The 24,874-nt window shown below is 35.0% G+C and overlaps 1 protein-coding gene and 1 pseudogene across 2 annotated transcripts in view; both read left to right on the plus strand.

Moving 5' to 3' along the window:
• The window catches only part of Rasal2 (RAS protein activator like 2), a 246,104-nt gene that overhangs the window by 61,135 nt on the left and 160,095 nt on the right, over nucleotides 1-24,874 (plus strand). The gene's annotated exons all lie outside the window — the stretch shown is intronic.
• LOC103159778 lies at nucleotides 15,344-20,192 on the plus strand (annotated as a pseudogene).

Below are 24,874 nucleotides of genomic sequence, written 5' to 3' on the forward strand. Positions count from 1 at the left end.
AAGGGCTGGTAGATTGCTCTATGTGACCAGCCTCTAGCTGTTCCTGTACTAACTTTTCTAGAGCCTCTAGCTTTTCAGAGGTCAAAGGCCATTGCCCTATCCAGACCGGTTCATCTGTAAGCCATTTTAATGGCAGGGCCTTTGGTTCCTCTGAAGGCCTATCATTTGTATTTAGTGTCTGTACAGCCTGGATAGTTGGTAACCATTTTCCATGGCATCTTACCCCATCCTTCCTACTATCCAACGATTTTCTGGAATTCTTGGAAATCTATGGGACCTCTTGTAGTGGATCAGTACTTATCCCTAACATAGGAATGGACTTTGGGAGCCCATCCCACATGGAGGGATATTCCCTGAGCCTAGACATAAGGGGGTTGGCCTAGGCCCTATCCCAAAGAATAAGACAGACTTTGAAGACCTCCTGTGGAAGGCTTCACCCTCCCTGGGAAGCAGAAAGGGTATGGGATAATTTTCTTTCTAATTAAAATAAAAAAGAAATGAAAAAGCTTGTATCAAATACTTAATTGTTATAGTGTAGTAAGTAAGAAATGCTATCCTCAGTTTTCAAAAAGTAATATGTGTTAAAGACTAGGACTATATCTCAATTCTGCAGTGCTTGCCTTCCATGTTTGATGCCCTGGTTCAACCCCCAGTAATGTTAAAAAGGTATATTTTAGTGTTTAGGACATTAATATATTAAAAGACAACTTGAATAGAGAATACAAAGGATTTCTTTTCTTCACCACAGTTTGCTTCAATACCAGCATGTCATGCAACAATTGTATATCTTAAAATGGGTGAACCAACAATACTGATACATCAATATCACTCAAAGTCTGTAGTCTACAGAAGGCACACTCTTCATATGATGCATTCTATGGACTTAACACAAATATATACTGAATTGTATCCACAAGTACAAATGTACTATCTCCAGAGATTTCCTTTTCTAGAATGTGATATTGTTTAAATCTTAAAGTACAGAGCTTTCCAAATGCTTAATAGCATGCATTTTAAATTTTAACATGGATAGATAGTTAATTTCTTTTCAGAACTGAATAATACCCCATTATACAGATGTATTGCAGTTAACTTATGTATTCAACTAATTAAAGACATTGTGGTTGCTTCCAAGTTTTAGCAATTATAGATGAAGAGGTTTTAAACATTGATGTGGAGATTTTTGTGTGGACATAAATTTTCAGCTTACTTGGATAATTACCAGCATGAGTAATTGCTAGTTCGTGCGTTCATTAAGACTGTGTCTAGGCAGAACATTCCTCACTGGCAATTAGAGAAATCCAGTGAACACTGGCTTTTCTAGGGAATAGAAACTGAAAAGCTAGAGAAAAGCTACCCTTTGGGCATTTTCTGTCCCCAAGCAGATATTATAGATTGTTCTAGGGACCTGGATGTATGGCAGAGCAGTTGGTATCAGCACTGTCGTAGGAGTCTGCAGAGAAATAAAGTCTAGCCTGGTCTGTGAGCAGCATGGAATGATTACAGTAGAAAGCAACCACAGGTGATTCTGACCTGATTAGGAATCAGAAACAAGATTATCAGGAACTGAGGATCCTGTGGCATCTAGGTGCAGGGTGTACAGTAGCATCCCTGTTCTCTGAAGGAAAGTACTAAGTAGGAAGGACTGCTGTGTCTTTAAGGAAGAGCTCGAAGCTATGAAATAAATAGAAATCAGGCTGTTGAGGAATTTTGTCTCATCAGAAGGATAGTGGGAGGTCACTGAAAGATTTTAAACAAGGTAAATTGAATCTTTAATACTTTAAAAGATGTAATTTCCTGTCCATCTATGCACCAGTCTCCTCCCCCCCTCTCTCGCTCAAATAGCCCTCCCCATCAGCTTCCTAAGTAGAGGAGATTACAGGTATTCTTGCACATATGCATACACCTACCACCATCACTATCACTGGGAGATATTCTCAATAAAGCAAGAAAATGCTTTACTTGTGGCTAATTTAGGCATGTACTGTAATCTAAGTGAGAGATTATTTTTCATTGATTTAAAGGAAATGGTGAGGTAGATTAAGTACAGCCTGGGAGGGGAAGTCAGTAAGACTCATGTATTAGAAACTGAATGGTGAAAGAAGAAAATCACTAATAGTTGTGGGTGTACACCTGACTGAATGTGGTATGAGAATAAAATCAGGTCTTGAAAGAAAGAAAACAGGTTAAATTTTATGCATTCAAATCAGAGATATCAGAAAATATTAATTTGAATGACTCTTGATACAAGGTTTGAGCTGACAGTATAAATAGATGTGGTAATGGTGAATGACAATGTTCAAGACATGAATATAGACAGATAGTGCCAAGGACTCAGCTTTGAAAAATCTCTAAATATTTAGAAACTGGAAGAAGGGAGATGAGATTGGAGGCTGTGGGAAGAGTAGAAGTCTTTGGGAGAGGGGGTGTTTAAAGAAAGAAGATAGTTTGGGGATTAGGAGTTATCCAGGTTTTTTTTATTAAAAGTAATTTTTTTGTATTTTAAAAATAAATGGATTCCAACTCTTGTCTGTTTAAAAATCAGTGTTTGGCCCTTCTAGATACTTTTTTCTCTTAAGTGAGAGGCAGATGTGTACATGTAAGATGTGCCTCTTAGTTCTGATTCTTAGAAAAGAGGTAGTCTTTTTTTTTTGGCCACAGGAAGTGTTCCATTGGGAAGCAGATGTGCCCCAGTGATAGGAGATGGGAAGGGGATGTTTTGTTATTAATTACTTAGCTTCCTATAAACAAGGACTTTGTATTTTTGATTTTTGAAAGACGTCTTTCGGTTAGTAAAAATTAAATCCTATTTTTAAAATTTTTGTGAATTGATATAAGCAGTATACTTTCTTATGTTTTACAAACAATTATATTGTTAATTTAGCATAGCTTATGTATTGCAGCACAACACAGCTTAAGGGCTAAGTAGAATAGAATTTCTGTCACAAAAGTATGTTATCAGATAGGAAGTAGTGGCAGACTGTTTGTAAACAGAGGAACTTACATTCTGCTTTTTCATTTCTATTTGTTTTATTAAATTGAATAAATCTATAAAGATACCATGAGATGCTCATATTCTATTTTAAACTATAAGAAATTTGTAGAACCTAAACTAAATAATGCTAGAGTAACTGAAATTTAAATTTTGTATCTATGTTGTTTAAGTCAGAATTCTCAACTGTACCTGTAGATCATTTGAAAAAAAAAACCCAGCTAATTATGCATGTTCTATAATCCTAAAATGGAAATTTGATATATTTTTTCTTTTTGCTGTTAGTTAAGTATAGATAGCCATTCTCTTCTTGCTGGTCTTGTTGGATTATTGTAAACTCGCCTAAGGTTGATCTGTGATGACTTGCTGACATTGCTACACTCTTAATTCTGTGAAAGTTTTTACTTGTTCTCTGAGTAGATTTTAAGTATGTGTTTACTAAAGTTTTATGCTTTCAGGAACAGAAAAATACACATGTATTATGAAATTTAATACAGAAATTAAAATTGAAATTCTACCCTTTTCTTTTGATGTATATTATTCCAGCATATTGGTATACTATTAACTATATTTAACAAAAGTTGATTGTGCTCTACTTAATTTTTTTCCATGTATATGGATGTTTTGCCTTCATATATATCTATACCAAGTGTATGACTGGTTCCCTCAGAGGCCAGCTGGATCCCTTGGAACAAATAGTTGTGAGCTACCACGTGGGTGCTGGGAATTGAACCAGGTCCTTTGGAAGAGCAACCAGTACACTTAACCATTGAGCCATCTCTGTAGCTCTAAAATGAAAAGTTTTTTTTCAACATTAACTGACCCATAATATGTATTAAATTTTGTCTGTTTTCCCAATAATGTTCATCATAGCTATTTTTCTACATACAGGATGAAATACAGATCAGGCATTGCTTTCAATCATCTATCTTAAGTCTGCTTTAGTGAGAAACCAATTCCATAGTTTTGTGTTTCCTTATCTTGAGTTTCAGAAGCAATGAGTTGTAAAATGCATTTATTGCTTTTTTTTTTGTTCTCCTTTTTGTGTTTGTTTGTTTTTTGTTTTTAGGAAGGCTGTAAGGAGTCAAACCCAGAGCCTTGTACATACTAGGCAAGCATTCTGTTATAGAGCTCCTAACACACCCTTTAGAAGGGTTTTCAGTGGGGTTGTCAGTGTGATTTTCTTTATATTTTGTGTGATTTACATGAAGTCATAATTCATGCTTCACGGTTAATTATCTCAGGAAGCATATAGTATCAGTTTGTTTCGTTAGTGAGATTCAGTTATTGTTCATTATTTTATTTGACCTTTGTTCATCATATTCTTCCGTGTAATTTCAACTTCTCTTAATCCTTGGATACACAGAAAGTGGTTTTGGAATTGCTAATTTTTGATACAGAATAAGCTAATCCACTGAGTAGAGTTCAGTATTGCTTTTTTTCTCCCCCCATGACAGGGTTTCTCTGTGTAGCCTTAGATGTCCTAGAACTTGCCTAGTAGACCAGACTGGCCCCAAACTCACAGAGATTCTCCTGCATTCTGCCTCCTAACCACTGGGATTAAAGGTATGTACCACCATCAACCTTTTTAAAAAATATAATATTTAAATCTTAAGGGAATAATTAGATTTGTGTCAATGAATATAGACATGAACATAATTACATCCATATCTAGAAATATGTAGAAAGTTTTCATTATCCTACAGCCCTCATGTTTCCCTTGCTGATTAACTTTGCCTCTTTCACTGGAACTACTTCCCCTCCTTCCTTTCCTTTCTGTCTTCTTCCCTCTTTGTTTCTTTTTTTTCTACAGTGTTTTTTTTTTTTTTAAATTAGGCTTACAATTACATCTAAATGAAATTTATGTAGTATGCACTTTTTGTGTTGCATTTTTTGTTGGAAAAGTATTTGTAAGAATCATCCATGTTTTATGAATTAGTTGCCAATGTTTTTCAAGCTGAGCAGCGTTCCATTGTATGAAAATGCCACAATTTATTCATTTTACTGCTGTACACATTTGTATTCTTTCCATTGTATAGCTATTTTAAATAAAGCTGCTATGATTATGAACATTCAGGTATAAGCAAATGTATTTTAAAGGTTCTGGTAAAAAATACCTATAGCAGAATTGCTTAATCATGTTATAAATGTATGTTGAATTTAAAATAGACTTCTGAGTCCGGTGGTGGTATTACACGCCTTTAATCCCAGCACTCGGGAGGCAGAGGCAGGCAGATCTCTGTGGTTGGATCTCTGTGAGTTTGAGGCCAGCCTGGTCTACAAAGCTACATAGAAAAACCTGTCTCAAAAACCAAAACAAAACAAAAAAAAAAAAAAAAAGAAAGAAAGAAGAAAAGATAGACTTCTGAAGTAATTGTATTGCATATGCTTCTGATAATAATTTGGCAGTTCTATTTGCTGAACCTCATCACTACTATCTAGAGTGGGTAATGTCTTAATTATGACTGTGATTTGCCTTTCTTTAACTACTAATGAGGTTAAATAATTTTTCATATGTTTTTGATCATAATTTAATAAAAGATGAGATATAAGTTCACTGTTTAGCTCTAGATACTCTCAAACTCACATCTTTCTCTTTTGGTTTCCTAAGTGCTGGAAGTTTAGGAATGTACCATCCTACTTAGCTTAAGTTTTTGTAAAGGGTTTTTATTTACTTTAAAAAGTTGGTTTTCTTTTTACTAAGTTTGTGGAAAAATAAATTGGTTTGAGATGTTTATATTGTGAATTTTTCTGCCATTTTGGTCTTGCTTATCAATTTTATTAATGGGGTCTTCTATTGTCCAGAATTTTTTAAATATATGAACTCATAATTATTAAGGATTTCCTGTACTTGCTCTTACTGTCTACATCTTAAAAGCTCTTTGTTTTATTGTAGGTCATACAAATATCTTCTCATACTTTTATAGCTTTTCATTGCTGAATTTTATGTTTAGGTATACTTCTGTCACATCAATGTTGTGGACAATGTGCTTTATCATAAAGAGAGGTTAGGATATGATCTTTTGTTTCTTTGTGTAAGTTTACATTTCTTATTTTTATTTTTTATATTTAATTTTTTTCATTTTATGTACCAATCTCAGTGCCCCCTCCCTCCCATTCTCCCATTCACCCTTTCTTATTTTTAAATGCAGATAAATTTATGATTTGGAGATCATTTAACCTGATATATTGTGTATTTAAGAAACCCAAATATTTCAACTTCTTTATTATACAAATGAGTAAATTTAGATACTTTGTAAACAAAATTGAGTTTGTCTTTGTGATAATGGAAATAATAGAATATTTAATATCCTGAAATGAAGAAATATATAAAATTTCTTTACTATTCCCATGATAATAGTAGAAATCTTAGTATGAGAACTGTTTTTATTGTATACATTTTATAAATAAATGGGTAGTTTTCATGTTTGCTAGATGAAATCATTTCTCAGTAATTTACGAAGTGACTTTGATTGCTCTGCTATATCTCTTTTATTGGTGGTCTGAAGTCTGTCAGGCTTTCCATTTGAAACCCTTATTTTCAGGGGTTTATGGGCAGACTGTTGAAAAAAATACAACTAGCCAAACTTTTGGCAGTCATGATCTTGGTTCAGTATAAGGTATTTGCTTTAACAAAATGTTAAATGTCAGCTCTTTAGAAAGCTGTAAGAAGCAGGAAGAGGAAGAAAGGAATAACTTTGGTTAAATGATAGTGTTTTTCCAACTAACTTATTCCAATTAGATTTGCATGCAAACTTTTCCCTTCTACAAATTATTTAAGTATGTCTGTTCCTGTGTTTCCAGTTGCCACAGAACTTGCCTCAAGAGTTTCTCTTTTAGGGACTAGGGCTCCATCAATGGTCGGGCACTTGCCTAGCATCTGTAAGGCAACTGGATTCAGCTTTTCTTTTTCTATACAGTGTTTTATAGCAAATGTTGTCTGTTTCTGCCCCATTCCTCATTTATGCTTTTTTAATCCTCTGTAATATATTTACATTTAAAATGGCCTGAATTTCTCTCCCTCTCCCCCTCCCTCTCCCTGTCCTCCTTTCCCTTCCTCCCTCTGCCTCTCCCTCGCTCCTCTTTTGCCCATCCAGCTTGAAGTAAATAGTCTGTGGTTTGACCTGTTAGGTAGAAGACACTATGTATTAACACTGCAAATGATTATAGTATAAATAGTATCAGTTTGCTTTAAGTTAAATTTCTGAAATACACATTTGAAACTCGAGGAAGCTGCTACTCTAAACATGAACTTAGAGCAAGTTTCTTTTTTGTTCTTTCTTGACTCTTTGAATGTCAACTCAAGTAATTATTCCATAATCTATTTTTAATGTTGTCATTTGCTTAGTGAACTAATTGCTATTGGTCCATAAAGGTGCTTGTGGGTTTTCTTTTCTTTTCTTTTCTTTTCTTTTCTTTTCTTTTCTTTTCTTTTCCTTGACACTTTTTCACCTCTTAAAAAATAATTTTCTGAAATAGGACAGACATTTAACCTACTGTAAGAAGAACAAAGATTCTTTGGGAAACTTTTCTTTCTATTCTGAAGAAAATTTGCTTCAGGCCAGAGGCTTTTTAGGTGCTGCTGAAGTTTTGGAGATCTGGGAAAATGGGGTAATAACATGACACCAGCTCTTAAGCAGCAACATCTGCTGTGGTTCAAAGCCACACAAAAGCTGCTTAAACAGTCAAATGTTTTGGACTGCACGGACAAGTGTGGTTCAATGGTAAAGACAACATAGTAGAAGAAACTTAGTGTAGAAAGGATGGAAAATGGAGTCCTGGAAGATAAACATCTTTAAGAAACAAACCTCACCTTGTCCTCCAAGCTATGGAAGATCTTTGTCAGAACCTGCTTATGCAAATTCAGAGATAGGAGCAAGTTTAAAGATGTATCCATGGTGTGGTTCATTTAAAAGCCAGAGGAAGAAAAATGAATGTGCTGTTTCTAAACTGGAAAAGCCACTGGAAGCTTATAGGTGGCAGAAGCAGCCTGGCTTTAGGAAGAAAGGGAGCAAAATGGAAAGACTGCAAACTAATAATGGAGACCTGGATGAACCCCAGCAGAAGGTCCTGCCAGAGACAGTGGGTACTAATGCCTCTTCCTCTGCTCATGAGATCCCTGAGACATCAACAGAGAAACTGAACCTGCATAATGCCCAGTCACTTCGGGCTCCATTCACCAGGTCTGTTTCAGAGCCAGAACCCCGCTGTAGTATCAGGTTTATGAGACCATGGCCGAATTCACTGGGGTCAGTGGAGTCTGAACAGCAGGGATATTTCATCCGTGGCATTTTTTCTACTCTTTCCAGTGGCTTCTCCAGGATGCTGAGTCTAAAAGGAGAAGCAACCAATGAGCCAGTAGAAGAAGGTATATTATGGTGAATAAGGGTAGTGGGAAGGATGGCATATACTTAATTACTATTGAAATCTTGATTTCTAGAAGCTAAACGATTTGTATTTATTATAAGAGAAATTTATCTAAATAAAATTTTATAATTAATAATCCAGTTTCCAAAACTACTTTTCAGTGAATGATAATAAATAGTGTAGAATTGAATGGGTTCGGTTTTGAACGTTTTTATATTGTCGGTTTTTTAATTTTTAGGATCTATATAAGGAAAAACTTCTAACCATGATTTCCACTCACCACTTTTTCAGGGAAAATGCAGCTTAGAATCAAATAATTTTCTCCAAGCAGTTGAGAATTAAAAACATTTATCTTATCTCTTCCTAAATTTATTTTAAATTAATAAATATAATTACAGAGATCTACGTGGATAGAGTTTTACCCAGATAGCTCTTAGTCAATTGGAATTTTGATTTACCTATATCATAAAATTCTAATTTGAATATGGAAGGAATACAAATCTTTAGTTTTTTTTGTTCAGATGGCAAAATATAAAATGTTTGATTTATCAGCATTTTTTTTTTGTTTGCTTGTTTGTTTGTTTTTTCGAGACAGGGTTTCTCTGTGTAGCTTTGGAGCCTATCCTGGCACTTTCTCTGAAGACCAGGCTGGCCTCAAACTCACAGAGATCGGCCTGCCTCTGCCTCCCGAGTGCTGGGATTAAAGGCGTGCGCCACCAATGCCCGGGCGATTTATCAGGATTTGATGAATCTTTTTTCAGATATCAGGTCATTGGATTTAAAAGAAAATCTCATGAGTTTTCTAAATTAAAAACTGTATATTATATTGATTATAGTATTATTAGACTCAAAAAACAACTTTTTAATTATATCATCTGATTGCCTTGGGGATGGTTGACTGTATCATATGAGCCAAGTAAGTTGTAGCTTCACCACCGCCCCCACCCCCAAGAACCATAGTCTTAGAACCTTGATTATACTTTCATTCAGTAGAAGTCACTTTTCTGTTAAGCCCTTACCACTAAGACAGTTTAACTACTTATTCATTAGTATACTAACCATTTCAACAAAGATTTTAACTCTCTAAAATTGTGAGGATTGTTACAGAATTTTGTTATTCAAACTTGATTTAATTTCTTTTGAAACAAAAATGAATACAAAAAGGTTACATACCTGAAAATGTAGTCTTCTAAGTACTTGACTACTCAAAATTCAATATTCTAAATCTCATCTTCTATAAATATTCCCTTGCTTAGCAAGTTTTTAAATGAGTTATTACACACACACACACACACACACATACACACACACACACACACACACACACACACACATACACACATATATATATATATATATTGCTCTTGGCAAATAGATAATTACCAAGAGGTGAATTTTTTGTTGAGGCTTCTGTAAACATTCTGTTAAAATTTTGAAGGACTAGGTTGTTTTTTAGGTCCTAGTATGTCTGTATAGTTGCCAGGTGAACGCAGATGACCTAAATACTGGAGAATAACTTAAAATAAATTCAGAGAACTGGTACTTCTTAACAGCTACGGTATACATTTGATGAGAGAACTATAATTAAGATATACACACATAAACAATACACATACATTTGGGGGCCCTTTCAGTTTAAGTTTTTAACATATATTACAAGCTGTTTCTGATTTACAATGTGTTCAGTGCTGTTCCCATACTTCACATATATTAATGATCAAATGGAAGATAAAATGTGCCAACTTGTTGCTTTCTTCTGTTACCCATTCTTACGATAACAGTGCATGTAGGAACATAAATTGTACAAATTTAAGGTGCTGTTTAAAAAGTTTCAATTCCAGTAATTAAGTATAGTCAGATAGAATTGCTATTATAGGATTTTGTTAGTTTATAGAATAAGTAGTACAAATATCTTTAGGAATTCATTAAGAAATTTAGAGTTATTTCTGAATCTGAAACCTACTAGTATAACTTTCCTTCATTAATATGAACAGTAAAATGTAGGAAGTATTAAATAACTTAATATGTCATAAACATTAAAAATACTGCCTGACTCATAGCAGTCATTAAATATATATTAAAATTATTTTTATTTAAAGGAATATTATAGTGAATTGAATGAGAATGGCTTCATAGGCTTACATGTGTGAATAATTGGTCCCTAGTTGGAGGACCATTTGGGAAGGATCAGAAAGTGTCACCTTGTTGGAGAAGGTGTCACTAGAGACAGGCTTTGGGGTTTCATATGTGAACTTTCCCATGTTCCTGTCTTCTTTGCTCTGCCAACATTGGCTCTAGCTCTGAAACCATAAGCCCAGTTAATGCTTCCTTTTGCTGGGTGGTGGTGGAGCACACCATTAATCTCAGCACTTGGGAGGCAGAGGTAGGCGAATCTCATGAAGTTCGAGGCCAGCCTTGTCTACAGAGTTAATTCCAGGACAGCCAGAACTGTTACACAGAGAAACTGTCTCAAAAAACAAAACAAAAGTTTTCTTTTATAAGTTGTCTTGCTCATGGTGTTTTATCACAGTAATAGAAAAGTAACTAATATATATACAGAGATATAGTTTTTGTTTTTAAAGAAAGGATACCTATTGTTGAATTTGTTGTGTTTTTTGAAAATAAACTGTAATAGTTTGAAATTATTTGGATTTATACTTGTTTTGGGCATGTGTATGTCCTGGGCATAAATAAGGAATAATTTCTTGTGTTATTGCTTAATGTACTCTCATGATTATAGGCATGAAATAAGGAGTACTCAAGGCCTCTAAACAAAAAGAAGAAACTCAGTGTTTTCACATTCAGCATTCAACTTTCCCATTGTGGAATATACATATTTCTTCAGATGATACAAAAAAAAAATGGGTCAGTGATGATATAAAATAACAAAACTTCTTATAGTTAAAATAATTCCAGATGCTTCTGTCCATGTCTGAACATGGAGTAAATATCTTTGTATTAGTGGAACACAGTTGAATCACACAAGAAATATAAGCAGATAATGTTATACTATGTGCACACAATTCCATATAGTCTACAGAGTTGCCTCTGTGTGAATAAGAAGAAATGCATATGTATCTATTGCATATTTTGAAAAGTAGGGTCTTGGGAGTTAATTCATTTGTCAATTATTTCTCTTCCTCTGTCATTAGGTAAAAAGTTAAATGAAGGCTTTAAAATGTACCTGTGTGTGTATGAATATATGATTAATGTTTATTTTTATATATATGAAAGGAAAGTAAGTGTGGCCTCTGTAATTCTCATTTCTGGTTGTGACTTACTTTTTTTTTTATAATCTCATAGTAATAATTAAAACCTCTGTCCCTGGTTTTGTTTTTAAAGACTCCTTAAGTTGAATCTTAGAAGATTTATGTTTTTTTCTAGGTAATTTTAATAATCCTATTAATTTTTTTTAAAAAAAGAAGTATTGATTTTATCTGTGTGTATGTTTTGCTTGCATGTTTGACTGCTGTGTGGGGGCTTGCAGTCAAATGCAGGTCTTCTGTAAGAGCAAGTGCAGTAGCCACTGAACAGTCTCTTCAGTCCATTATATTAAATTTTAACAATTTTTATAATATAAACTTTTTGGAAGGACAGTTTCATATTCAAATGTCAAGTTTCTGAGACATTGTGCTAGGTGTTGGACATACAGCATAGTTTTTTTATTTTAATAGTGCATCTTCAGTTATCCTAGGTAATCAATAACCAAATCAAGAAGAACATAAGTGAAATCATATAATTTCATAAGGTGCTACATATATAGTACACAGTAGTAAAGTCTAGTAACAATACCTTACATAGTGCCTCAGGTCTCCCCTGTGGTCTTCTCTTTGTTTTATGCAGTAATTTTAAATGTTGGCCTCTAGAACATACAGAGAAATATATTTCTTTATTGTCATTTATTTCAAGAATTGCTTCTTTATGCAGGCATAACAATCTTGCCAGCAGTTTGTTGGGTAGTTAATATCTAAACAGTCTTGCAGTTGATCCCATGTTTTATGACTTCTAATACTTGTGTTACCAACTTAAACAACACTGAAGCTAATAAATGTTTAAAGTGATATAGGCAATGAGTTTAAATACTTAGTTAAGTGCTTCTGATTCTTTAGATTTATTTGACATTTTTTGTATTTATATTGCATTTTAAATAAGTGCATTCTGGGTATATTAGTCTGTTAGGGCTGCTGTAACAAAAAATTTTAAAGTATATGTTTTCAAATTTTTCATTTATTTTACATTCTTAATTAAAATATAATTATATTACTTTACCCCTTTCCTTTTTCCCTCTAGTCTCTCCTGTGTCCCATCTCATGTCCCACCCCAAATTGATAGCCTCTTTTTCTTTGATTATTATTGTTACATATCTATATCTACATCTATGTGTATGTGTCCATATATATATGGACAAATATAGAAATATAACAGATGAAGTACATTTTTGTTGTTTGTGGGTACATGGTTTCAGCTACTTAATCATCCCTGAACCTTAATGTTTTTTGTAGTGGTTAGAATGGGGATGGTGGCATCTAGGTCAATGTTCCTGTGAGGTAGACCATGTTAATAGGTGTTAATAGGTGGTAAAAGCTGAGACCTAGACCTTAGGCAGCAGCGGTGGAAGTACTAAGTTTTGATAGTGCTCACAGCGTCCTACCACTCAATCCACACAGCACTGATAAAGACACAGTGGCTAAAGTGGAAAAAAAGAAAGGCCCATATTGCACAACTCACCAGAATAGGAGATTTAAAAAGTTGTGGCAGTATATACATATAAAAATGAGGCCATTTTAACCATATAGTTCAATGGCATTTTCTTTGAACAACCATCATCATTGTTCTAAACTAAAACTGTATCCATTAAACACTACTTCCCCATCCTCTCCTTTCCTAGCCCTAGTAACTATCATCCTACTTTCTGTCTCCGTGATTTTGAGGTATACTTCACATAAGAGGAATTGTGTAAAATAATACCTGTCATTTTGTGCACAGTAGTTGACAAATTTGTATAATTGCCCTATAATTTTAGAATATTGTCATTATAGAAAATGAAACTGCATTTGTTAGCAGTTACTCCCTATTTGTCTTATAAATCTCCAACCTGCCAAACATAGACAATAACCTCTTCATTGTAAAGACTCAGGAGGCTCTATTAACTTGGCTATAGATTTTATATACATACATTTTTTAAATCTGTCATGTAGTGTGATGCTTTCATGGTTAGTCATGTTGTAGAATCTACTAGTATTTCCTATTTTATAACCAAATAATATTCTATTCTGGACTTATAGCATGTTATATGTTAACATTCCATATTTGATAGGCATTTAGATTGTTTCTCCTTTGTTACTGTTATAAGTTATGCTGCTACAGACATTCACAAACTAATTTTTATTTGCACATAGATTTTCATTTCTCTTGAGGATTTACCCTTATATTTTACCCATGGTACATTTGTTTCATAAATAATGATTTAGTATTTTGAGACCTAAAGTCAGTTTGATTTTCTAGTTACTATCTAAGCATATAAAAGTTCTGGTATTTTTTTTATTCCTGCTTTATGTCCACACATCCAATAAGTATATATATGTGCATGTATCTTATTTATCTTATCTAATAGCCTTATTGAGATACAATTCACATACTGTACAATTCACATTTAAAAAATTTTCTTAAGATTTTTAATTTTATGTGTTTGATGAGTGTTTTGCCTACATGTATGTGCCACATCCATGCCTGGTACTTATGGAGGCCAGAAGAGGGTATTGAATACCCTGCAACTGGAATTATGGATAGTTGTAAGCCACCATGTGGGTTTTGGGAATTGAACCCAAGTCCTCTGGAAGAGGAGCAAGTGTTCTTGACAGAGCCAATTTCTCTAGCCCCACAATTCACCTTCTTAAAGAATATATGTAGTCTTAGCCAGACGTTGGTGGCACAAACCTTTAATCCCAACACTCGGGAGGCAGAGGCAGGCGGATCTCTGTGAGTTCGAGACCAGCCTGGTCTACAAGAGCTAGTTCCAAGACAGCCTCCAAAGCCACGGAGAAACCCTATCTCTAAAAACAACAACAAAAAAGAATATATGTAGTCTTTAATCAAGTTTTTTTAGTAATTAGCAATTTCCTACACCTGTGCTGAAATATGAATATAGACACCTTTGTTTATTTAACATGATCTTCTGATAGTTTGATTATACAGAATGAGGAGATTTTGCTACATTTCTAAGACGATAGTCATATTTTTATTTTCCTGAGGCAATTTTTAGTCAGTTTCTCATTCTCACACCAGTTTGTGTGTGTGTGAAGAAGAATGAGTAATGGCTATGAATGTGTGATTACAAAACCATATCCATACAAGTACACAGCTTCTTAGTGACTGAGCTTTAGTCAGTAAACCACAGACATTTTCCTGTCATTCCCATGCGAAACTCACATTGAGTTATCCTAAAAATCTGTTGACAAAGTCCTATGTTCTATTTATGTTTTTAGATGTTATCATCAGAGTATCAAAATAATTTGAAACTTAAAGGACACCGATTCAGTTATAACTTGGCAAGAAATAATCATAATGTTGGTAAAAATAAAGGGTGTTTTGCATGCTATGAATGTGGTTTGTTGTTCTGGAGAAAAGTAGTATCTGGTGGTTAGAACATAGGAGTTGCTGTCAGCATTTGTGGCTTTTATTCCCAGATCCAGGCTTTTTTAAGAAGAAAGGCATGGTCTAGGCCCTCTCCATGTTTGGTGCAATACTTTAAATGCTATAGATACACTAAATGTGAGTGGAGGCTTTATACTACTGACAGAATAATACATAACATACCACTGAAAATACATAAAATTATGATAGCTGTCAGTGGTAGTGATTCTAATCTCTAAAGTTGTCTTTTAAAAAGATGTTTTTAATAAACCAACAAAGTTTCCTAGTTTATTAAAAGTAAAGCATTGACTTGCTAGGGTGGGGTAGAGAATAGAGTCGGTAGCATTATAAATGGCACCTAAGTAGGACCTGAAGCCTAAATTCCTGAAGGATGAGCAAGTGCTGTGCTTTCATGGGCCTCTTGTCTATGAAGTGTAGAGAGTGTAAAGATTGCCATAAAGGGCAAACAAGTAAAACCTTTATCCCTTACAGTGGTTGGAATAAAATTTCTGGGTTTTGGAAAGCAGAGTACTCAAATATGTGGACAGCAATGTGCAGAAGCAGTGAGCTTCAAAAGGCTAGCCAGGAATGTTCTGCAGAAGGCAAGATGAGAGGGGCTCCAGGAAAGAAGGCATCTGGTCTGTAACAGAAAAATGTTGAAGTGAAACAAAAACCAAGTAGAAAACACTCTGGGATGGAGATGGTGGCAGTACCAGTGAGATACCTCAGCCTTCCAGGAAGAAAAGAGTCCGGGTAGATGCTACAGTTGAGAATGAAGAAACACATGAGCAGAGTTGAAGTTAAAAATTCCCAAAGAGCTGAAACTGTGGCTTGTGGATGACTGGAACTTGATCACCAGACAGAAAACAACTATTTTATTTTCCTTCCAAGAAGAATGTGGAGTCCATTTTGAAGGGTTAAGCACATTTTAAGAAATCTCAAGGAAACACAGATAATAAAGTAATGCTTTACTGAGATTATTTATGCAAATTGGAGCAATGTTGGCTTATACACCGCTAGATAAGAAAAATCTTGTTTTATTACTGAGCTTATACTCATGATTTCCTCAAGTACCTGACAAAAAATTCTGCAACTTTGTTCAGTGTATGTGATTAGGAAGTAGCTTCTCCTGAGTACCACAAGAGAGCTTTGTGAGAGGTGTACTCTCTCTCACTCCTGTTTGGATCTTTGTAAACAGTTTGGTTCTGAGTCCTCTTGTACAAATGATGTACTTTGAAGAGCATTAGTGTATAACAGAATTTTTCTCTTTGATTTTAAATAGAAATTAGAAGGAGACACTGCTCCTTTTTAAATTTCTGTTTTCATTTCTAAGTTTCTACCAATGTATTTATTCACTGATGGACATCAGAGAGACTTGTCATATTTTATTGCATAGTTGACAAAGCTGCTTTTGAATGCTGGCCATTGTGTTTCTTTGACACTATGCACTTTTACAATATGTTAATGCTCACTTCAGTGTATATAGCTGAACACACACCCATCTGTGTTCTTCTCCTCCCCGCCCCCCATAGTGTTTAAGGAACCCATCTTTTGTGAGTCATCCATGTTGTTCCTTAGGCATTTTATCTTTGCTCAGTTGTGAAGCGTGGCAGTCTTTTTCATGGTTTTTGTACTTGTGTCTAATACATGCTTTAACATGATAGCCACAATGTATCATGTAGCTAACAGTTTTATAGCAAAGTCAATCTTGTAGGGGTTGTTTTTCAGATCTTCAGATTTTTTTCTTAAAACAAGACATGCCTTTCAATTTAACATTTATTTATTTATTTTTTTTTTCAAGAAAGGGTTTCTCTGTGTAGCTTTGTAGAACAGACTGGCCTCAAACTCAGAGATACGCCTGCCTCTGCCTCCGGAGTGTTGAGATTTAAGGCATGAGCCACCACATTCCAGCTTCAATTCAACATTTTTATAAACATTTCTTAATATTTGATGCTTTGATATCCTTTAGTCTAATACTGTGATATTTTCTTAACCCAAACAGTTAATGTGTGTGTTTGTGTGTGTGTGTAAGGGGGGTGGTGGTCTCAGGAAGCCCAGGGCCAGCCCTAATGTAATCCCTGGTCATAGATCTTCAACTCTGGTCTCCCTCTACTTCCTGAGTGCTAAGATTACAAGTGTGTGTCACCAGGCTGACTTTGATACAATTTCTATTTAAGGTCAGCATCTTGTGGTTGTAGCTTTAGGGCATTTCTTTGTGAACACATTATTTTATGAACACTTGTCCACTGTGAACATGATTCACTTGATAGTGGAAATTATGATGCAGTTGTTTTATTAGTCTCCTTTTGTCTCTTCCAAATAATTCATCTAATAATATGCCTTGGGTGTTGCTATAGACTGAGACTATATCCTTTAAAAATGCTTTTTTGTTCTCTTTATATAATTCTTTTTTTCCATTTTTTATTTGAGTTAGAAACAAGATTGTTTTACATGTTGCTCTTTATAGAATTCTGTATACATTTATTTGCCTAAAGGAACTTAATATTTTCATGTAAATCTCATTTTTTCTGTAGTTAGTAACCATGATATTATCAAAAATATTCATTTAAACACATTAAGAAGGCATTCCCCCCCCTTAGTTTTAGCTTGTTTTCTTTTTTCAAATTGAATTTCATTTCAAATGTTAGGAACTTTTATCTAACAGCAAATGGTATTGGAAAAAAAACTATATAAATTAAACAGAATTTCAGAGCAAATAGTATGAATTATGTGTTGCTTGAGGTGATATTATGAAAATACTTGTAAAAATTTATATTGTAGTCTTTTAAACAACACGTAAATATCATTGCTGTTATAAGTAGTTATTAAACAGTTACAAAAGTCAACTTTTACATAGAGTATTTTTCTGAGCATAATTTTGTGATTGTAAATTGGTGCTCTTCAGATTTTACTTTCTCTGAAAAATTATTAAGGTTTTTTTCCTTTTTGATAAAATCATTAAAAATTTTGTTCATTTCTCAGGTTTCTTTTAGAATGTTTTTGTCTATCCTTGTTTATATCTACTTAGAGTTTACTCAGGACTTCTTTTCTATCAGAAAAAAAGGGTTCTTTTGAAGTGGGTCCTTTTGCCATATGTCTTGAAATTTAAGTCAGTTCAGAGCACACCAAGACGTGAAGTAGAATTTCGGGGAAATTTATAAATGAATGAAATAAATAATAGAATAAGTAAATAAATGAATACTAGAATAAAATTTAAAAATACCTGACTAATCATGCTTCCTTCAGGAGACTATACAGTTATAACTTTGATAAATGCTTCTCCCTTCTTTTTTTGATTTGTTTTTGGAGGCCAAGACTTGCTTAGTAGTCCAGGCAATCCTGGAACTCACTGGGTAGATCATGCTGGCCTACAATGTGAAATGCACTTCCTGCCTCTGCCTCTCAAGCATTGAGATTACAGATGTGCAATAGTACACCCGGATGCTAAACCTTTATTTCCCTAAAAATTTACAATTTCAGAGAATACACTGGATTTTTAATATATAAACAAAGACTGTCCATGTTCAGAATTTGCATAGTTATATTGTAAAAGATTGTGTGTTATGGTTTCTCTTACTGAGATAAAACATCATGACCATAGGCTGGAGAGATGGCTCAGAGTTTAAGACAACATTATGACCAAAAGCAACTTGGAAAAGAGCTTCCAGTCATCACTTCCAGTCATCAAATCACCCAGTACAATGAATTTTTATATATAAATAAAGACATTTCTACATAGATGTCCTTGTACTGAATTTTCATGGATGTTGTTTAGAATTGTAAGAGATCTTGTCCTAGTTAGGGTTTCTGTTACTATGATAAAATACCACAATCAAAAGCAACCTGAGGAGGCAAGAGTTATTTTTGTCTTACACTTTTAGTCAACAATCCGTTACTGAGGGAATTCAGGGCATGTACTCAAGTAGGGCAGGAATCTGGAGGCAGGAACTTATCCAGAGGTCATGGAGGAGTGCTGCTTATTGCTTACTTCCCATGGCTTGCTCAGCCTGCTTTCTTATACCACAAAGGACCACCTGGCTATTGGTGGCACTGCCTCCATAAAATCATTAATCAAGAAAGTGCCCTATAGACTTGCCTCCAGGCCAGTCAGTCCTACATAGATGCGTTCTTAGTTAAGATTCCTTCTTCCCAGATGACCTTAGCATGTGTCAAGTTGTCATGAAAACTAGCCAGAACAGACCTTAAAGTCTCTCAATCAAAGGGGAAAAGTCAAAAGAAAATACACACTACTAAGAAAATATGTATTATTAAGATGACTGCAATTTATCTATTATCTACCTGAGATACCTTTGAAGATTGAAAGGTGGTCATTGGTACTGGAGAGATGGTCCAATGGTTAAGAGGATTTATTGTACTTGCAGAGGACTTGGGTTTGGTCCCTAGTACCCATATAGAGGCATACAACCACCTTTATCTCTAGTTATATGGGATCTGATACCTTCTTTTGGCCTTTGAGGGCTCCTGAACACAAATGGTACTCATAAACCCACACAGGCACACATGTGTATGTATGGAAGTGTGTGTGTAAGTTTTATATTTAGTCTTATGAGAAGCCTCAGTACTGACCATCCACAATAGCCATACCAGTTTATACTCCCACCAAGAGTAGTACATGTTCCTTTTCTCCCACACCCTCTCCAACACTTGTCATTTGTTTTCTTGATGATAGCTGATCTGACAAGGGTGAAAGGGAACATCAGAGTAGTATTAATTTCCCACATTACAAACTATTGATTGGATATTTGTATTTCTTCTTGAGAGTTCTGTTTAGCCCATTTCTTGGTTGAGTCGTTTTACTTTTAGTTTTTTGAAGTTATATATTCCAGATACAAATACAGCTAACAGATGTATACCTGACAAGGATTTTCTCCCATTCTGAAGGCTGCCTCTTTACTCAGGTAACTGTTTCCTTACTGCACAGAAAACAAATTAGAAAAATTTAACTCTTTGGGGTTAGAAAGATGATTCATGGGTAAAAATGCTTGATGTGTAAGCATTAAGACCTATTTAAGATCTGATGCCCAGTACCAATATAAAAGCTAAGCATAGCAGTAGGTACCTGTAACCCGAGCTGGGCTCAATGGTCAGCCTTCTAGCCAAAAAGGCAAGCTATGGTTTAGTGAGATCCCATCTCAGAAACTAAGGTGGGGAACTATAGAGGAAGACACAAGTGTACACATACACCACACACACATATATTCTACACACACACACACACACACACACACACACACACACACACACACACACACACACACACGAATATAGCTTTAGCAAGCTGGGAGATCCAAGAATGTCTAGCATATTTTATCTTGTGTATAGATTTTCATTTTATTTTTCTCTTTAGTCTTGACTTGGGTTAGTAATAGAAGAGATCTGATTATTAGTCTTGCTCAGTATAAATTGAATTGTTTAAAACAACAAAATAACACTACTCACCAACTAGAAATTTAATAATGATAGTGAAAGATGAAATTATAATAGACAAAGATTTATATTATTCTTTACAAAATGGACTCATTAGGGAAGTTACCTTTTACATTTTTATTGAAGAAAGAGCATAGTGCTAGCATTAACCATTTTAGGACCCTTTCTGTCAACTTCCTGTGATTAGAGTGATTAGAGTAATATCTTAGTATGTTGATTTTGAGTTCTTGTTAGGCAAAACAATATGTATTTTGCTACAGGCATTTAAAATCAGATGAGAGATTCATATAATCATACATTTTAAAAGAATACGTTTTATTTATTCTTTGGCAATTTTACCATGTACATTGTATATCTTGATTATATCTACAGCTATATAGTATATCTTGAGAATATCCACCCCACTTTCCCTCATCCCTAAACACCCCATATTTTTTTTCTTTCAGTCTTCCAAAGAAAAATATTGAAGTTAATTTACAAGGAAATGATTTTGCATTGTTTCCTTAAGTCAAGATCTGTATATATCTTAAATAATTAATTTTATAAAAGTTACTGGAGTATTTAAAAAAAAAAACTTTCTGGGTTCACAAAAGTGATTCTTTCCCCGATTTCTCCAGTCCTCTTGTGAGTCTCTTTAAATGGTGCTTGTGTGCACTGATTATATGTCAGTGTTGTAAGACCACCAAAAATCAGTGATAATTCCCAGATCTGTCAACCTGTTCTTGTTATTGTAATTACCTTGATTTTAGTGTCTTATAAATTGTAGATATTAGTTTTACTTTTAGCTAAATTTTGAATCAAGGAAGATCTCAATTATAAGTTTACTTGTAAATAACTGTTTTGATTTGGCAAAACTATTATAAAAGAGTCAAAAGCTCAGGGAGTACAACTCAAGCTAGGTGGGGCAGATATCCAGCATGACTCTGTACTCAAATTATTTAATCGAGTAAACTTTTTATTAGATACAATTAAGTGGACATGGATTATTTCTGCGAAGATCCTGTACAGAACTCTGACTTTGTAGACTCATATTTTAAAAGCAGACAGCTTTCTATTAAAATATTGGTAAATGAGCTTATATTTAATATTAAATATACAATATTTTAATTAATTTTATTTATTTATTTTATAAACCAACCACAGTTTCCCCTCCTTCCTCCTTTTCCCTCTCCCCAACTCCCATCTACTCCCCCATCCACTCTTCTCTGTTCTGAAAGTGTAAGTCCTCCCATAGTAGTCAACACAAGGCATTGTATATCATCTTGAGGCAGGACTTAGCTTCTCTCCCTGCATCAAGGCTGAGCATGGCATCCCAGCATGGGGAATAGGTTCCCACAAACCAGTTAAAGTACCAGGGACAGGTCCACATTCCACTACTAGAGGCCCTACATACAGAACAAGCTACACAACTGTCACCCATATGCAGAGGGTCTTGGTCAGTCCCATGCAGGCTCTTTAGCTGTTGGTCCACAGTCCATGAGCTCCTACAAGCTCAGGTCAGCTGTCTCGGTGGGTTCCCCCATCATGATCTTGTTTTTTCATTTTTCAAAACAGTTTATCTCTGTAAAACAGTTCTGGCTATCCTGGAACTCACTCTGTAGATCAGGCTGGCCTCGAACTCACAGAGATCTGCCCCCCTCTGCCTCCCTAGTGCTGGAATTAAAGATGTAAGCCACCACCACCACCACTGACCAGTCATGTTCTTGACACTCCCCCAGTTCCCTCCTGCTCTACAGTTCTTCCTCCCTCTTGTCAACTGGACTCCTGGAGCTCAGCCCAGTGCTTGGCTATGAATCTCTGCATGTGCTTCCATCAGTTACTGGTTGAAGGTGCTCTGATGACAACTAGGGTAGTCACCAATCTGATTACAGGAGAAGGCCAGTTCAGGCATCTTCTCCACTATTGCTAGAAGTCTTAGTTGGGATCATCCTTGTGAATTCCTGGGAGTGTCCCTGACATTAGGTTTCTCCTTAGCCCCCAAATGCCTCCCCATCAAGATATCCCTTTCATTACTCTCCCTCTCTGTCCTGCCCCCAACCTGAGCAACCCAAACCCTTGTGTTTCCACCCCCTCATCTCCTCCCCCAGTTTACCCAGAGATCTCTTCTATTTCCCCTTCCCAGGGAAATCCATGCATCCTTCTTTGGGTCCTCCTTGTTACCTAGCCTCTCTGGGTCTGTGGATTGTAGCATGGTTATCTTTTACAGCTAATGTCCACTTATGAGTGAGTATATACCATGTTTGTCTTTCCTCACTCAGGATGTTTTTTCTAGTTCCATCCATTTGCCTGCAAATTTCATGATGTCATTACCACTGAGTAATACATAGATGTACCACATTTTCTTTATCTATTCTTCTGTTGAGGGGTATCTAGGTTGTTCCCAGGTTCTGGCTATTATGAATAATACTGCTATGAATGTAGTTGAGCAAATTTCCTTGTGGTATGATTGAGCATCTTTTGGGTATATGCCCAAGATTGGTATAGCTGGGCCTTGAAGTAGATTGAGTCTCTATTTTCTGAGAAACTGCCATACAGATTTCCAAAATGTCTGTACAATTTTGCACTGCCACCAGCAGTGGAGGAGTGTTCCCCTTACTCCACTTTCTCTCCAACATAGGCTGTCATTAGTGTTTTTGTGTTTAGCCATTCTAACAGGTGTGATGGTATCTCTGATGGTATCTTAGAGTCGTTTTGATTTTCATTTCCCTGATGGCTAAGGATGTTGAACAATTCTTTAAGTGTATCTCGGCCATTTGAGATTCTTCTGTTGACAATTCTCTGTTTAAATCTGTATCCCATTTTTAAAAATTGGATTGTTTGGTATTTTGATGTCTAGTTTCTTGAGTTCTTCATATATTTTGATGATCAACCCTTGTCAGATGTGGGGTTGGTAAAGATTTTTTTCCCATTCTGTAAGCTGCCATTTTGTCTTATTGACAGTGACTTTTACCTTATAGAAGCTCTTCAATTTCAGGGGATCCCATTTATTAATTGTCTATCTCAGTGTCTATGCTACTAATATTATATTCAGGAAGTGGTCTCCTGTGTTGTTGTGTTCAAGGCTATTTCCCACTTTCTATCAGGTTCAGTGTAACTGGATTTATGTTGAGGTCTTTGATTCACTTGGACTTCAGTTTTGTGCTTGGGGATAGATATGAATCTATCTGCATTCTTCTACATGTCAGCATCCAATTACGCCAGCATCATTTCTTGAAGATGCTTTCTTTTTTTCCATTGTGTAATTTTGTCTCCTTTGTCAAAAATTAGGTGTTCATAGGTGTATGGGTTTATGTCAGGATCTTCAATTCAATTCTATTGATTCACCTGGCTGTTTTTATGCCAGTACCATGCTGTTTTTTATTACTATAGCTGTATAATTAAGTCAGGGATGGTGATGCCTCCAGAAGTTCCTTTATTATACAGGGTTGTTTTAGCTCTTCTGGATTTTTTGTTTTTCCATATCAAATTGAATATTGTCCTTTTGAAGTTTGTGAAGAATTGTGTTGGAATTTTGATGGGGATTGAATTGAATCTGTAGATTGCTTTTGGTAAGTTTGCCATAAAATTAACTTTTTAAGGTGTGAAAGTATAACATTAGTATGACTTTTGTAGCACTTCAACCAACCATCATATTAAAAGGCATCTACTATAGTTTGGATCTAATTCTTTAATATGTCACTAGAAACAAGAAATTTCTAGTAGTGCTGCCTTGCCCCTTTTCACCAGTAATGTACAGTGCCTTTTTCTCACCTTTCAACACCTGTATTATGATTATTCATTCTTCTCTCTTGACCCTTCTTGTTCCTTTTTAATGGATATCATTGTATTAATATGATTTAATTACATATCAGTCACAATGAACTCTGTCTCTAATGTCTAGCACAAAGACAGTGCATTTGCAGTAGAACTCAGCAAATTTTCAGTGGCATACTTAAAATAGTCTCATGTCTATATAGTTAAATAAAATTCTTTGTTACTTACAGTTTGTCAATAATGCTCTAGGAAATTTAGGTTTGAATATATACTTTTCTGAGATGTTTGGCAAATATATATTATATGACTCTACATATATAAACCTTTGACCTCATAGTTGCTTATCTTATAATTTATATAAACAACAATAAAATATTTTAACTATTAGTTAAAATTAGTGTCATTTTTAAATTAGTGTAATTAGTGTCATTTTTTAATTACTACTTATGTGTATGGGTGTTTTGCCTGAATATGTTTGCTTACCGTATGTGTCTGGTGCCCACAGGCCTCATGAGTGTATCTGTTCTTCTAAAATACTGGGTTACAGTTTGTTCTGAGTGTGTGTGTGTGGTTGTTGTTTTTGTTTTGTCGGTGGTGCTGGAGCTTGAACTCAAGACCTCACACATATGAGGCGATTTTCTCCCACTGAGATATCTCGCCAGCATGTCCTGTAGTTCTTCA

This window comes from Cricetulus griseus, chromosome 5 (genome assembly GCF_003668045.3).
Source record: "Cricetulus griseus strain 17A/GY chromosome 5, alternate assembly CriGri-PICRH-1.0, whole genome shotgun sequence".
Lineage (NCBI taxonomy): Eukaryota > Metazoa > Chordata > Mammalia > Rodentia > Cricetidae > Cricetulus > Cricetulus griseus.